Here is a 17,138-nt window from a genome sequence, read left to right as displayed (position 1 = left end):
GATTGTTTATTTTGAGCTTTACTTTATCTCCTTGGAGACAGGTGGATTGTGTTGAATGGTATTGTGAGAGAAAGGACTTTTTGAGTAGTTGAAAGAAGGTGGTATTCAGGTTGTTAGAGAAAGTGGGAAACAGAGGCAGAGGACTTGTGAAGAAACGTGAGGAATGGACTATCACATCTAAAATGGGCAACACCAAAACACACCAAAGGAGCGTTGAAAAGGACTTGCCTAGAAAAATCAGCAAAAAGGAGTGACAAGGGAAACAGAGAGCAAGCCTGGATTGAGCACTGTACTCACCAGCGAGAAGATCACACGTACCTGCTGTGGGCAGCAACCCCACAGGCAGGGGAGGTGGGGGTATAAGCCATGCCAGACCTCTGTCATTCCTGTTTCTGTCTCTCATTTGTTGTCTTTTCCCTTCTGAGATAGCAGCAAGATCGTGTCACAAATGCTACAGAAAGTATCACATGGAAAGAAACCAAAGTTCCTTTTTGTTCCACACACCCATGTCAACAGCCACTGTTATAACCCATCCAAATTAAGTACCTGCAGGCAAAATGGGGAAAAACTGCAGTGTACCAGAATAGTTTGGCTTTAGACTATTTATTGGCTAATGAAGGGGGTGTTTGTGGAAAGTTTAATGTATCAGACTATTGAAAATAGATGACAACGGGGAGGTCATCCTAGAAAAAAACAACCCAGACACCAATCTGAAAATGGGAAAACAGTGTTAAAAACTAACTGGTGGGGTAATGTATTGAGGATGGGATGGTGGAAGAAATGGGGATTCTTCCTTTTATGTGTTACAACTGTTATAAATGAAAATTTGTCCAGCCAAATTAATATGAAAAAATAAAATATTTATTTTGCAATCAAATTGTACATGGCCAGCCACAAGGAAAGAACAGAGCCGAGCCCGGGGTCGGCCCTGGGTGTGCAACAAAGAGGTCAGCCTCAGCAGAGGTTTTCCTCTAAGCCCACACACCTCCATCCTGGCACAAGCAGTTTTTATAGGGAAAATTCTGCCTGAGCCCAAGATTTCGGCAGTCAGTCTTCTCTTCAGAGTCCACATGTTAATAAGATTTTCTGCTTTGGTGATGAGGGAGAACAATTCAGTGTCTGGAGTTTGTTGAATCCCTTGATGAAATTTACGGGAGGGAATGCTGCATTCACCTGTGTCTGCCCAAGGATTTCCATGATATCCATCTCGGGTCCTTCCAGCAAGGATCAGCACCGGGGGTTCCTGTATCTCCCCAGCCATGCCCCATCTCCTGGGGAGCCGCACCTTCTTACTTGTAAATCAGTTTCCAATATACACCCGGTCTCACCTGCGAGGGAGGGGGGGAATCCTAATACAACCGTGTAGAGTGTTAGAGTGTTCTAACAAATCTAACAAATATTCAATATCACATATATCATATTAGAAATGGCGCCAATTATATCTGCTACATATAACAGTATGGTAAATGTAGCTTTGTAGATAAAATGAAGCTTTAGTAGTAAAAAAGAAACTATGTATGTGTGTGTTGGGGGGGGGGGGGCTTTAAGGAATGAGATACTCGCTTCAAGGAACACGCAAATTCTCCAGAGAAGAGCAATTTATGGTTTTCTTATTAGAAGAAGCTGATTTCTTCACGCCTTGCTCAGACTCGAAGACCCCGTGGGGATTAAAGAAAACAGTTGACATACAACAGACAGAGTTTTTTGTTTCAAATAGAATGTATGCATAACCATGAAGGATATATGAATATGCAACAGTGTATTGTTTTAGGGGTGATTCCTTCATTCACAAGGTACATTCATCTTGGCTTAAGTGCCTGAGAGCATCTGGACCTCAGATATTCTTTCCTTTTTATTGTCTTGTAATTGTCCTAACTATAAATTTTTATCAGTCTAATTACATTCCTATTTTTTCACCATTTTATTATTACTAAACTTTTAAAATTCTAAAAACCAAGTGATTGGCATTTTTCACAAATTCCTATCAGGAGACAGAGAACCCATTTATCATTTCAATGGCATCATTAGATTAAAAACTGTCCTCGGAATGAGAACCAACCAGACACCTCCAGCTCCTGACCTTCCTGCCAACCAATCCACTGAAATGAGGAACAGAACATTTCACCAGGGGATGGGATCAGATTATCTGTTAGCAGAAAAAAAAGCAGTTTGTGGAAAACTAAATTACTCAAACTGATGTTGGCAAAGAGATGACAAGGGGAAAGTGTTGAAAAAGATAATAAAGGAAATAGGAAAGCAGTTTCTGTATTGGTCCAAGCATGGAAAGGATGGGAATGGCACACGGTTTTCTGGCTCCCCGGCAGACCAGGGGTTAAACGTTGGGTGTCTCCTGGATTTTCCCCGGAAAGGGCCCATCTCTGCACCCAGCTACCTTTTTTCATTTGTAAATTAGGTCTTTCTTTCTCTGCCAACTGTGGTTTCTCTAGCCTCGGCTGCAGCCACTGCTCATTTAAAACTTGAAGATTCTTTTTCTAGAGGCACAATTGACTTGATGTATATTTTTCATAAGCACAAATTATTCCATGACATATATTACAATGGCGCTGCGGAGATCCCCCTGCAGTTCCATGGGGATGCAGAGATCCCCTGCAGGTCCATGGGGATGCAGAGATCCCCTGCAGCCCCTGCAGGAGCCGGGCTGGAGCTCGGCGATGCCCGAGAGGAGGCTGTGAGCCCGCGGGCAGAGGGGCCCCGCTGGAGCAGCCTGTCCTGGCAGGACTGAGCCCGTGGCACAGTGACCCACGCTGCAGCACTCGGAGGGGGCTGTGCCCAGGGGATGGACTCCGCTCCGAGAAGTTCCTGGAGAAGTCTCGGCCGGGAGAGAGCGCAGGGTGCAGCAGGGAACGACTCCTGTCCCTGAGCAGAGGGAGAAGCCCCGGGGGATGAGCTGAGCATGGCCCCATTCCCTGTCTCCTGCCCTGCCGGGGGAGGAGGTGCAGCTGGGAGCAGGGAGGCGTGGGGAAAGCTGCATTTAAGGCTCTGCACCGACTTCTCCTTCTCCTGCTCCGAGTCTTTGGAGTTTTCTGCCAGAAATCTCTCCCCTGCCCCACCCACCCACAGGGCTTCGGGCAGGTTTCCCTTTTCGGGGGAAATCAAAGCGAAGCTCTGATGCGCTAACGAGGGGCAGGAGAAGTGAGGCTCCTGGGCTTCCCGCAGAGGCGGAGGCACGGGAGGCGCAGGGCCGGGAAAGCCGTGGCGGGAGGCGCGGAGAAGTTTGTTTGTGTGGGCAGCTCAATCCCGGCTCGGGCCCGGGCCCGTGCCGGGGCTGTTCCTCATCTCCGGCTTTCCCCTCACGCAGCCCGGGGGCGCCGAGAGCGCGGGGCGAGGCGGGGCCGTGCGCAGAGCCCGCCCCGAGCTCGCTGCCATTGGCCGCCGGTGCCGTCAGTCGCGGTCGCGGCGCGCTGATTGGTGGGAGCGGGGCGCGGCGCGGCCCCGGCGGCGGGCTGAGGGCGGCCGTGGCCGCGCAGCGCCGCCATTGGCCGAGCGGCTGTGCGGGCCCGGCAGCGGCGGCAGCGGCCGGAGCGCGGTGAGGCGGCGGCGGCGGAGCTCGGAGGCGGCCCCGGCGCAGGTGGGAGCCGCGCTGGGCTCTGCGGGGGCTCGGGGCTGGCTGCGGGCGGAGGGGGCGGCAGGGGGCTCCGGCGGCTCGCCGGTGCCGTGTCCGGCCCGTGCCGGCCCCGGGCCGAGGGCGCTGCGGGAGCGGCTGCCCGCGGTCTCCTTCCCGCCGGGGCCGGGCAGGAGCCGCTGCCGGAGCAGCGCTGGCTCGGCCCGGCTGCTGTGGGTAGGACAGAGGGGCTGCCCCGCGGCCGGGAGCGGGCGGGGAAATTCCCGTCGCCGGAGGTTTGTGTGCCCGGAGGAGAGCGAGGAGTCCTGTCAAAGTGACTTTATTGCCGAGCAGGGGCAGAGGCCGTGGGGCATTTGCCGTGCGCTCTCTGCCGTGGCTGTAGTCCGCAGCCTCCTTTTTATCCTCATTTTCCCGGCCGCATCTCCCTCTGCCTCTGCCCACCGGCTGAGTTCCTTGGAAGGTTCCGACTTCCCGATGCGCCTGGAGCCTGTCCTCGTTAATGTGCACCCTCCTTTTGTAGAACAGCCGATATTCATGGCTCTGTTAAGTCTTTGTTCTTCTCCTCGAAGTTCGGGAATGTAGCGGCACTTTGAGCAGCTCTCTGGGTCAATTTGAAACATTTATTGGACCTGATGGTTTCTCACGTTGCTTCCTTTTCTACAAGTGCCCGGCCCTATCTCCAGGCAGATTCACTCCTTGACTCTGTTTTGTTCTTCCCGGGTCCTCTTTGGTTTTGGGATTATTCTCGGTGCCCTCATTCCCTGTCCTTTTGTAGCCGTTTGTGGATCAGGAGGCCTGGCTGCCACCTGCATGCCCTGGCTCAGCTGCTGGATGAGCTGCACTGCCAAGGTGTAGAGCATGGTAAAAAGATGAGAGTTGCTGCAGCACAGAAGAGGAGAAGCAGCATTCGTTTAACCCCTGGTCTGCTGGGGAGCCGGGGAACCGTCTTTCATTTCCATCCTTTCCATGTTTGGAGCAATACATAAACTGCTCTCCTATTTCCTTTGTTAGCTTTTTTAGCAGTTTTCTCTTGTCATCTCTTTGCCAACATCAGTTTGAGTAAGTTAGTTTTCCACAAACTTCTGTTTTTACTGCCAACAGATAATCTGATCCCATCCCCTGGTGAAATGTTGTGTTCCTCATTTTAGTGGCTTGGTCGGCAGGAAGGTCAGGAGCTGGAGGTGTCTGGTTGGTTCTTATTCCGAGGACAGCTTGTAAGCTAATTATGGCATTGAAATGCTAAATGGGTTCTCTGTCTCCTGATATGAATTTGTGAGAAACGCCAATCACTTGGTTTTTAAAATGTTAGAAGTTTTATACTAGTAAAATGGTTATAAAAGTAGGAATACAATTAGACCAATAAAAATTTAGAGTTAGGACAATTGCAAGACAATAAAAACAAAGACTTACATATGTCTGGATGGTCTCTTGGGCACTTAAGCCACAACAAGCATATCTTGTGAATAAAGTAATCACCCCTAAAAAAATACACTGTTGCATATTCATATATCCTTCATGATTATGTATACATTCTATTTCAAACAAGAAACTCTGTCTGTTGTATGTCAACTCTGTCTGTTGTATGTCAACTCTGTCTGTTGTATGTCTGTTGTATGTTTTTTTTAATCCCCACGGCATCCTCCAGTCTGAGCATGGCCTGAAGAAATTAGATTCTTCTAGTAAGAAGACCATAAATTCCTCTTGTCTGGAGAATTTAAGTGTTCCTAGAGCGAATTTAGGTGTTCTCATTTCGTAAACCCCCGCATGCATATTTTCTCTTTTAACTACTAAAGCTTCATTTTATCTACAAAGCTACATTTACCATACTGTTAAAATGTTAATACAGCACAACTAATCAATATAACATAATACATATAGTAACTATCTGCACAGAGCCATATAACATGTATTTTTCACAAAATCATTTTGCTTCCCAGGGGCTGGTCCATGGTGTTGTAGGATTTGTTCTGGTGGCCGTTCATCTTTTCCCCATGTTTGGGCGCTCCCTCAAACTGGGGCTGCATCAATTGACCATTTTTTTTCTTACTCCTTCATCATATACTTGAATTCCAACTGATTTCCCTGAACTTGTTATAGCAAAAACCCCACTGCTCTGATACACCCTGTAGAGCACAGACAGAGGCAGTAGATCTTGGAGTGGGCAGAGGGATGATCCCCCCTGTGAGAACCCCAGCCTTGTTTTGGGGCCACATGTGGTGGTGAAATTCCTCCTCCAACCCGTGCTTCCAAAGAAAAACTCCACAGGCTTTAGCTGTTCGGTCTCAAGGCAGTTTATTGCTAGTTATCTAACAGATTATGTTCTTGGACTGCAGCTATTTGATCAGCGGCCTGGGTAGAGGCACACACACCCCCTGACATCCTCTCTCTCTGCTGTCTTCTTCGTCTCTCTCTCCGCCCAGGGTTGCTGCTATCTTTTATAAGATATATTACGTATAACATGTTTACAATTATTCCCCAATACCTACTACCTACGTTGCCAAGTGTTTTTCTACTCTAAACCAATCTGTGAGTGCCAACATCACCAAGAACATGGAGGTAAGGAAGAAGAAGGAAGAAGGATGGGTTCAGCCCACTTTCCTCCATCTTAGAACTTCTGACCCCCATGTACAAAGTGAAAACCCCCCTGTACATGTGCTAAAACCCCCCTGTACGATACTAAAAAAATTTCCCCTCTACTTTGTAATTACTTATACTATACTATCTAACCTTTTGTGATTGCTTGTTCCACCTCCAAAGTTGGTAATTCATTCCATGGCTCAAACTCAAAATCACAGTTGTTTTTCAGCTGTCTGCCAGGGTCTAGAATGCTTCTGACCAAGGCCTGGAACCTCTAAAAATGTCTGAGAGACATTTAGAGTTCCCACACCCCCCCTTATTTTAGTGCAGTTTTCCCAACATTCTCCATTTGCTGTTTCCCTTTGCAGCTTCAGCCATTTCTGTTTCAGAGTCAGAGATCCTCAGCATGGGCTCTGCCTTCAGCTGTGCAGATTCCATCTGTGCAAGCAGGCAGAGCTTGGGGTGAGGGGCAGAGGGAATCAGCCAATTCCTGCCCCAGGCAAGAAGAGCCAGGTACATTGTCCCCAGTTTGCCCCAGCAGTGTTAATTTGCATTTCTGAAGTTCCTTCTGGGTGCCTGGAATGCAGCTTCTCTTCCACAGCAGCCTTCAGCAGCCTCACTTGTGCCCCCCCCACAACCTGCTGCTTTTTTTTCCCCCTTCAAATAATCTATTTATTGTTTATGAGTTAAAGGGTCACTTTTAAATCTCATCTAGTTTTGTAAATTTTGAAAAAATCCAATCATTTTGTTTTTAAAATTTTATAAGTATCATAATAATAAAATGGTTATAAAAATAATAATACAATTAAGAGTAATACGGTTTAGAGTTAGGACAATTACAAGACAGTAAAAACAAAGAATTACGGACGTCCTAAGAAAAGCATGACTTGTGAACAAAGGAATCACCCTTAAACCAAGACACTTGTTGCATATTCATACATCCTTCATGGTTATGCATACATTCTATTCTAAACAAGAAACTCTGTTGTATGTCAACTGTTCCCTTTAATCCCCTGGTGTCTTCAAGTCTGAGCAGGGCCTGAAGAAATTATCTTCTTCTGATAAGAAGCAATAAATTCCTCTCCTTTGGAAGATTTAGGTGTTCTTCGAAGGGAGCATCTCATTCCTAAAAAGAAAACTCCCCCCACATACATAATCTCTATTTTAACATTATGTTGTAACCTAAAACTACACTTAATACGTACGGGAATTAATACAGCATAACTTTCTAACATTGCACATATAATATTCATTGTAACATTTGCGAAAAGCCAATCATAAATATGCATTTTTCACAATCCCGCCTCTTATTGCTCAAGCCAAATGATTTATAAAGAATATTTCCTGTCCTCTTGCATTTTTTGGACTCTGTTGGTAATCAAATAAAACATGGGATTAAACAAAGAAAAAATATCAAAACACTTGTAACACATAAAAGGAAGAATCTTAATTTCTTCCACCATCCCATTCTCAATACATTACCCCACCTGCTAGTTTTTAACATTATTTTCCCATTTTTGGACTGATACCTGGGTCATAATTTTTTTCTGATATCCTTTGTTTTTTCCAGGATGACATCCTCATTGCCATCTATTTTCAACAATCTGTACACCCCATTCTTTAGCCAATAAATAGCGTAAAGCCAACCTATTTTAATACACTGCAGGTGATGTTTGGCTTTGCAGACTCAATATTTATTCCAATGCCTGAGCAGCTTTGTTTGTTATCTTCTCTATAAGTGCTTGGAGTCATTTAATATGACTCAGGATATAATTTGGGGTTAATACAGAGCTAGACTGCTGTGCTTGTTTTACCTTTTTTTTTACTAATTGTCTCTTTACCGAATCTTGGACTATATTTCTAAGATCAAATGTAAAACAAATCCATCTCTCTCCTTTTGGACATTCCATGCCCCAAGTATTCCTAAGTTCTTTGTAATGTGATAATTTTCCCCCTTTTTCCTGCAGGTACTTAATTTGGATGGGTTATAACAGTGGCTGTTGACATGGGGGTGTGTAACAAAAAGGAACTTTGGTTTCTTTCCATGTAACACTTTCTGTAGCATTTGTGACACGATCTTGCTTGTATCTCAGAAGGGAAAAGACAACAAATGAGAGACAGAAACAGGAATGACAGAGGTCTGGCTTGGCTTATACCCCCACCTCCCCTGCCTGTGGGGCTGCTGCCCACAGCAGGTACGTGTGATCTTCTCGCTGCTGAGTACAGTGCTCAATCCAGGCTTGCCCTCTGTTTCCCTTGTCACTCCTTTTTTACTCATTTCCAGGCAAGTTGTTTTTGACACCTTTTAACTGTGGTTTTCCATCATTCCTCAGGTATCTCTCAGTCCACAGGCACTGATTATTCCCATCTACAAAAGCAATTTATTACTTCAGTTTTTGAGGTCTTTCTGTATAGGGGATTGATTCAGTACTCAATACTTCTTGCAACGAGAACATAGATTTTGTGAACCACAATGCCAATTATTCTCATAATTTAAACATTCACTTATAACCCAGCTGCCATGCCCAATGTGGGGATGAATCAAATAAAGTATACAGCATAGTATTAATGGTAATTTCCCTTCTTGCCTGTACAAGTCACAGGCTAAGGCCAGACTATAAGAACTCTTTGACTCAAACACTCCCGATCCTCCTGTTTGAAGTGGCAGTGTTCCTCTTCCAAGGAGGTGTCGGAGGCGTCTCAGGGCTTATTCAGGCAGGGCTTAGAACCAGTGATGCAAGCTTTGCCTTATTTCTCAGTTAGGTGTTATTCTTTGTACCTGCCTTGGATCATGTGGGTCTTCCCAAACCGTTACCACCCAGTCCTGGTTGAAAGTCAATTTGGTATCACCCGGTTTAGATGTGATAGTCCATTCCTCACGTTTCTTCACAAATTCTTTTATTTTGCTGTCATGAATTCACCCTCTTTCCATGGTTGGGATTGCTGCTTTAGTAGTACCTGGAAAGGACTTCTCAATCGCACAGTGTTAAAAGAAAAACAATTCTGCATTAACTTTTACCATTAGTTTTCTTCAAAACTTTCTGGGTTTAACTAAAAACTTTTTCTATAGCTGCTTCTTCTTCTTGTATCCAGCTCTGCTAATTGCTGCAGAGGCCAATTCTTCTTCCTGTGAGCTATAATTAGTTAAATAAAAAAAGACTAGCCCAAATTTAACACAAGATGTATCACATCTCTTGGGTTTTTGCTTTTTACTGAACATCTAACTGTTTTAGTCTTACAGACCCATTCTTCAGAACAAAAGCCTCCTTTTCTTAATAACAAAAATCAGAAGGAAAAAAAAGAAGTCTTGTTTAAAAAAATAAACCACTTTGTGAGAGTCAGCTATCTCTCTTTGATCTTATCTCTATCGGTGGTCCCGATCTCCCTGTTTTTCACAGCTTTGGTTTTGACTCTGTCCTTCATCACTCCCCTCCCCTTGTTGTGACTCTGTCTAGCAGGAATGGGGGAGAACTTACAAATATCGACGGTATGGGGACTTTGGGGTGTATTTCGCTCTCCCTCTCTCTCTCGCTTTCTCTTTTCCTTTCTCTCTCTTTCGCTCTCTTTTTCTCTCTTCACATTTCAACATCCACATTCCAATATCAGTCCACTTTCTAACATTAGTCCTACATCCTGGAGAGGTGAGTCTGCCAATCACCTCTCCCTCCTTTTCCAACTTCCTTACAAATTAAATTACTTTTGTTATGTGTGTTCTGCAGGCCTGTAATTCACAGCACCCTCCACCAAGGGCTACCAGCTACCCACAGCTGACAGTGCTAAAACTAAAGACTTATTTTGCTGTCACAATTTTCCATTCACAAGCTTGGAAGGGTTGTAGGAACAAGGTAAACAACAACTTACTTCCAAAGTGACCTTGCCTGCACTAAAAAATTTAAGGCAATCCTTGTTGATGCAATATAATTTGCAAAGAAGCCAAGGTTTGATTTGGGAAGGGCATCTGAGGACACAGAGCATGAGTTTTACCAATCTATAATTTGAAGAGGGAATAGACAAAATGTGGATACAGTGGGGGAGACAGCAAGTAAGGAATTTATCTCTGCAATACTCTCTTTTTGACTGCCAGGAGACACTCTCTGAAGAGGTTCTTACAGTACAAACAATAACTGGATGGGAAGAGGCACTCTTGAATTTAAGCTTTGATGTCAAAATAGGAAACTGCCCCTGAGCACTGCAGTGCTGGAGCACCCTGCCTGCAAACTCACCAGAGGCAAGCCACTGCTGCCATGCTGCAGGGCTGCCTGCAGCACAGAGGGAACCATGGCCAAGCCCTCCCTGCAGGCCTGGGTAATCCACACAAGGAATCACAATTGCTTCATAGCTCTCTAACTCATTCAAGAAATAGGAAACTGTAGTAAACAGAGATCTCCCTCACCATCTTTTTCATATGTGTGTGTCACACACCCACTGTGATGCTGGAAGTAACAAATTGTTTACATTAGAAGATACTGAAACTTTTTCTTCATCTAGCTTTGTAGTTTCCCTTTTCTATATGTAGCCACCTCCCATTGTGGGAAAAAATGAACCCTATTTTTCTACAAGTGTTTTGTATGCACAATTTTATTTGCTGTTCTAGATACACTGCAAGAAGTTAGCACTTCCAGAAAAACTAGCAAACAAACAAAACAAAAAAACGAAGAAAGCAAAACACATTTGGGTACATGAAAAAGGATTGGTTGGAAGGAAAATTGTTTCTCATTGACCTACCAAGCAGCTGGTGTTACCTTTAGTTTAACTTTACACACTGAGAACACTTGATTGAACAGCCTGCACTGACTCAAATTAATAGCAGGTTTTTCTATGTCACAGCTGTAAACTAGTTTTTCAATCCTAGAGTACAGTAAGTTATGTATTTCAAGATAAAAATCACAATGCAAATTGGAAGAAATTTAGTACTGCATGAGGTGTGCACACAATTAATTTACCTCTAGAAGTCAGTTTATGACTTTCCTCTACTAGGATTGCAGTAGCTGCTGTAGCTTGAATACACACTGGCCAGCCTTGATTTACTGGATCCCACATCTTTGATAAATAAGCCATGGGTCTCTTTACTCCTCCCCACTCTTGAAACAAAACCCTATGAGCTACCCCCTTTTTTTCATTTACATATAAATGAAAGGGTTTTGCTAGTGAAGGTGAGCTTAAAGTTGATATTGGGGCTAGTTTTAACTTCTTTTTTCTTAGTTTTTCATTATCCTTTTTGATCCATTTTATATCATCTCCCTCTGTCAGTTTTTTTTATTCAAAAATTTTACTGCCTGTGTATATCCTTCAATCCACAATCTTTAATATCCCAATAATCTGAGTATCTTTCTGATTTCCCCCTTTGAAGAGGGAGGGGGAAGGGATAGAATCCCTGTGTTTCAGTCTGGGTTGAGCTTCCAACTACCCTTTCTAAGCAAGTGTCCAAGATATTTTACCTCTGATTCTACAAATTGCAGCTTCCCTTTTGATACCCTTAATCCTTTTTCCCCAAGAAAATTCAAAAGCTTTATAGCAGCCTCTCTAACTTCAGCTTCAGCTTCCCCAGAAAGTAAAAGATTATCCACATATTGGATAATTTGTATTCCAGGGGGGTGGGGAAAGTTTGTAGTATTGTTTCTAAAGCTTGTCCAAATAAGTTTGGGGATTCTGTAAGCCCCTGTGGTAGTTTTGTCCATCTTAATTGCTGTTTTCTCCCAGTTAGTGGGTCCTTCCATTCAAAAGCAAAGATAACTTGCTCTCCTGGGCTAATGGGCAAGCCCAAGAGGCATCTTTAAGGTCCACTACACTAACCCACTGATGCTGGGGAGGAACTTTACTGAAAAGAGTATAAGGATTTGGTACCCTGGATAGCGGGTCTGAGTTCCTTTGTTAACCTCCCTTAAGGCTTGTACCAGTCTATAGCTCCCATCAGGCTTCTTTACTGGGAGTATTGGGGTATTATGGGGAGACATACAAGGTTCTAATGTCCCATCCTTTATTAGTCCTTCTATTACTGGCTTTAAACATTCCTGTCCTTCTAAAGATACAGGATACTGCCGTACATGTATGGGACAATTTTTTTTTCCTAAGTTGTAATCTTTATGGGGTCAATATTTAATCTTCCCCTATTTCCCTCCCCAGCCCAAACTTCCTTGTTAATTCTTCTTCCATCCTCCTGGCCTAGTTTTAAAAGTCTAGCTGTCATCTTCCCATCTTCTGGAACAACCCCTATTCCTAATTTCACCTGTAAATCTTGTCCCAATAAATTGCTACATGCCCCTGGGACCAAGAAAACATCCCTCATCCAAAATTTAGTTTCTCCCTCTATTACCACATTTTTAATAATGGGTACTGTGAAACTCTCTCCTTTTGCTCCTGTTACTATTACGGTATCTTTGCTTACACTATAACCTTTTGGAATATTTAACAGAAAGGTTCATTCTGCCCCTGTGTCTACCACAAATTCCAATTCTTCTTCTTGGGGACCCACTCTTAAAATTATCTCAGCATTCCCCACCTGGACCCACCTGCGCCCCCCCTCGGCCCCATGGCCCCGCGAGGGGAATTTGGGGAGGTGGGAGTGGGGCAGCGCCAAGGCCGGGCCCCCCCGCGCTGTCCTGGCGGGAGCGGCTGCAGTGGGGACCGAGTGCGGGCGGGAGCGGCCGAGAGCCCAGCGCTGCCCCAGCCCGACCTGCCCCAGCTCCATCCCTGCCCCTGCGCTGGGATGCTGTGGGGCTGGGGGGAAGAGGGAGCCGGCAGTGGGTGCTGGGCCTGGGGGCAGGAGGAGAAGGGAAGGAGAAGCAGGCTTGAGGAACAGAATGGTCAAACGATGCAGGTGGCAGAAGATGGGATTGTGCAGGAGAAGGAGGAATAGCAGGAGGAAGAGGAGTGTGAGGAAGAGCAAAGACACAGGAGGAGGAGGAGAAGGAGCAGAAAGAGGAAGCAGCAGAAGGTTCCACCCCTCCCTGTGTCTGCAGCCTTCCCCCAGCCCCAGGAGCGCTGCTCCCCCCACATGTAGCAGGTGAGGGGGATCCACGATTTTCAGGGGGTGAATCTTGGTGTTTCTGAGCTTGCTTGGGTTAAATGTTGGTGCTTTGGTTTTATGTGGCAGCTGAATCTTTATCTTTTGAAGGAGGTTTTTGCTGACTTGTGATGTTTGGGGAGTTTTTGATTTGTGTCTTGAAGTTTGTGGGATTTTTGGTCTGAATCTTGGTGTTTTGGAGGTTCTTACAGACACAGGATTCCCAATGACTTCCTGAGATGAACTTGGGCAAGGAGGAACCTCCAGTCCAAGGAGCTCTGATCTTGTTTTTCCCTCAAACCAGGATTTGTCTTTGCCAGGGCTTGGCTGGATGGAGGAGGAGGGAAAGCCCCGGAGATGCTGCAGGAGGAGGAGCTGCAAACCCAGCCCAGGGAGCTGTGGGGAGGAAAGAGCCCCCCTGAGCCAGGAAGGCGGGCGGAGATCCAGCCAGAGCTCAGAGCTGGTGGAGAAGCCTCATGACAGGGAGAAGCCCCACAAGTGCTTGGAATGTGGGAAGGGTTTCAGCCGGAGCTCCCACCTGATTGAGCACCAGAGGATCCACACTGGTGAGAGGCCCTACGAGTGTCCCCAGTGTGGGAAGAGGTTTCAGAGAAGCTCCCATCTCCTCGTACATGAGCGGATTCACACAGAGGAGAGGCCCTTCCACTGCCCCGACTGCGGGAAGGGCTTTCAGCACAACTCCAATCTCACTGTGCACCGGCGCATCCACACTGGGGAGAGGCCCTACGAGTGTGGGAAATGTGGGAAGGGCTTCAAAGACATGTCTGGCCTGATCCAGCACCAGGTGATCCACACTGGGGAACGGCCCTATGAGTGCTTGGAATGTGGGAAGAGCTTTGGGAGGAGCTCAGGCCTGAGAACACACCAGCGCATCCACACTGGGGAGAGGCCCTACGAGTGTCCCCAGTGTGGGAAGAGGTTTCAGACCAGCTCCCATCTCCTCAGTCATGAGCAGAGTCACACCGAGGAGAGGCCGTTCCGCTGCCCCGACTGCGGGAAGGGCTTCAAGCACAACTCCAGCCTCACCAATCACCGGCACATCCACACCGGGGAGAGGCCCTACGAGTGTGGGAAGTGTGGGAAGAGCTTCTCCATGAGCTCAAAGTTGATCAGACACCAACGGAGGCATCACTAAAGGAAGTCCTGTGAGTGCCCCGAGTGTGGGAAGAGCTTGGAGTGAGGGGAGAGCTTGGTGCGCTGCTGCAGCTCCATCCCCCATGGGAGGATCCGGGCTGGATGATCCCCAGTGACCCCTGTTGGGCAGAGCCCTGGTGCCCCCGTATGGGGAATAAAACAGAGAGTAAAGCAATGGAGCTGATCAAGGGGCCCGACATCTGAGGCCTGACTGAGCAGAAACTGTGGGAGACACAAACACAGTTTCAGTCTCCCTGGGCAAGAAGTGACCAGAAAAAATGGTGTGAGTCTTTGTGATAAGATAAATGTTCCCAGGTTACTGGATGTCTCGAAGAATGTGTAACCAATGGGAAATTGTTACCAAAAACAGAGCCCTCTATAATCACCATACAAGGAAATCCCTGTATAAACACCTGGTACACTCAATAAAATTTACTTTGCTCTAAACTCGGATGTCCCCGTCTCTCCATGGTGGATAACCCTGTTGTGGGTGATCCCCGTTGGGTGGGGGAAGGTGCTGGAGGGATTTCTTTCCCTTCTCCTGGTGCTGCCGTGGTTTGGTTGGTAATAAATTCCCTCCCTGTGCCCAGGCCGGGTCTGTTGTCCCCGTGCCGGTGCTCGGGGCGGGATCTCTCCCGTTCCTTCTCTGCACTGCCGGGCCTCTCCTCAGCCAATGAGAGAACGCGGTGGAGAAGAGTCAGCCAATGAGAGCGAGCGGCGCTGATGACTCACCAGTTGCCGGGCAGACCCGCAGCAGGCAGTGTTCCCCACCTGGACCCGCCCTCCCTGCCCAGGGCCGGCCCCGCCGTGGGGTCCCCCCAAGTCCCTCCCCAGTGCCCCCAGGAACTGGGCTGGGTTTAACTGGGAAGCTTTACTGGGAACACTGGGAGCAGGGGGCAGGGGCAGAGGGACAGCAGGGCTGGGGGACACTCGACCCCCCCCCAAAATGAGCGTGGGGATGGAGCGGGGGTCCCGGCCGGGCCCAAGACCACAGGGAGTGGCTGCGGCCGGCGGCGGCTCAGGAACTCTATGGGCAGAGAAAAGGGGGTGACACCTGACTGGGGGCCCCAGGGGAGCACCCACACACTGGGGGAGGGAGGACACGACCCCCGGGACACCCCTGACTTTCCTGCACAGGTAGAAGCTGAGCACCAGAGCCAGGAAGACAAAGCCGAACTCGGAGTCTCCAGTTCCTGACAGCATCTTGCTGTGGCAGCATCCGGCAGCATCTCTGGGGCGTCCGCAGGGGTCAGGACCCCCCAAAAACTCTCACAGGTATCCAAGCCCCTTCAAGCACCCTCCCGGTCGCTTCCAGCCCACTCAGGATCCCCTGAAACCTCCCTCTTCATTCTGTCCTAACCTCCCCAGGACCCACTAAAGCCCCTCCTGTCCCTCTCAGGATCCCACAGCCTCCTTCTAGTCGTCTCCTACTGCCTCAGGACCCCTAAAGCCTATCCCAGTCCTTTCCCAGCCCCACCAGGACTCACCCATAGCCCTCCCAGTCTCTTCCCAGCACAACCAACCTCATCCCAATCTCTGCTTTTCCATCCCCAATCTCCATCCAGCTCCTTCAGGCTCACTCTATTCCCTCCCACTTAAACCTAGTGCACCCAAACTCCCTCCCAGTGCCCAACAGGACCTCCAGAACCTCATCCCACCCTTCCCAGTATTCTCCAAACCCCTTCTTAGCCCTTCTAAACCCCCAACCTCCTCTCCCAGTTGAAACCAGGCTCTCTCCAGCTCCCTCCCAGTTGCTCCCAGCACATCCCAGTTGCTCCCAGCACCCCCAGTTCCTCCCCCATACCCCAGTTCTGGCTCACAGGTTGTTCCAGGCTGATGTTGTTGGCAGGTGGAGGTGAGCCCTGCCCGGGTTGGGGTTTCCAGCAGCACCAGGAGCTGGTGGGTCCAGTCCCCATTGGGGACCACGTCGGTGGCCACCACAGAGAGCTCCTGCTGGCCCTGGAACCACCTCAGCTGGATGGGAGCAGGCGGCCGGGGCCGGGCCGGGAGCTCGAGGGCACCAGCGAGATGGACACGTTGGGGGGCACTGGGAGAGAGTGGGTGTAATAAATAAAAAGGTCGTTGTTCATCAAAATGAGTGTTAAAGGAGATAATTTGAACTGAGTAGGGAATGCAACTAGCATAGAAGACTGTGTAACTAATTATATACAAGTTGACTTTTAGGCCAAGGACAATCTGCAAGGAAGATGAGGAGCCTTTGTTGCTATGACCACCAAGGGCAGAAAAAAAGACCCCCCCAGGAACCAATTGCACCGGCGCAGAGTGCATCGAGAGAAAATACATCAACTGGAAATAAAAAGGGACTATAAAACCAAAAAGGTCAAAGGGGGAAGGTGCTCCGTGGCAGAGCAGAGGCTCCCTGGCTGCCCCGCGCTTTTCTTTTGCTTAATACTGCTTGCTTAATAAATTCTTGTTAATTGATTTATCTATAATTAGCCTCCCCAATTGAATTTGTCCATAACAAATTTGGTGCCGTGACTCGGATAAGGGCGACCGGGTGGGAATTCCTAATCAGGGAGGCGCCCCGTTGCCTCTGCAGTGGCCCTGGTGCAGGCTTTTCCTTCCCAGGCCCTTACCGACGAACCCAAATTCGATATTGAGCACAAGGGATACCGGTAACCCCGTAATCTTTGTGCACGAAGCCGGGCGAAGACGCAGGACAGCGTGAGTATAAAAGTGGGGATCCGCTGGGTTGGGCTGGGATCCCAGGACATAACGCGTGAGATGTCCTTGTAGGACGAGGCACGGGCAGAGCTCTGAGTAGTGCGGTTTGCAGAGCCCGCGAGGGGCTGGGCACCA

Source organism: Lonchura striata, chromosome 14, assembly GCF_046129695.1.
Source record: "Lonchura striata isolate bLonStr1 chromosome 14, bLonStr1.mat, whole genome shotgun sequence".
In the NCBI taxonomy this organism is placed as follows: domain Eukaryota; kingdom Metazoa; phylum Chordata; class Aves; order Passeriformes; family Estrildidae; genus Lonchura; species Lonchura striata.
This window is presented reverse-complemented; position numbering follows the sequence as displayed.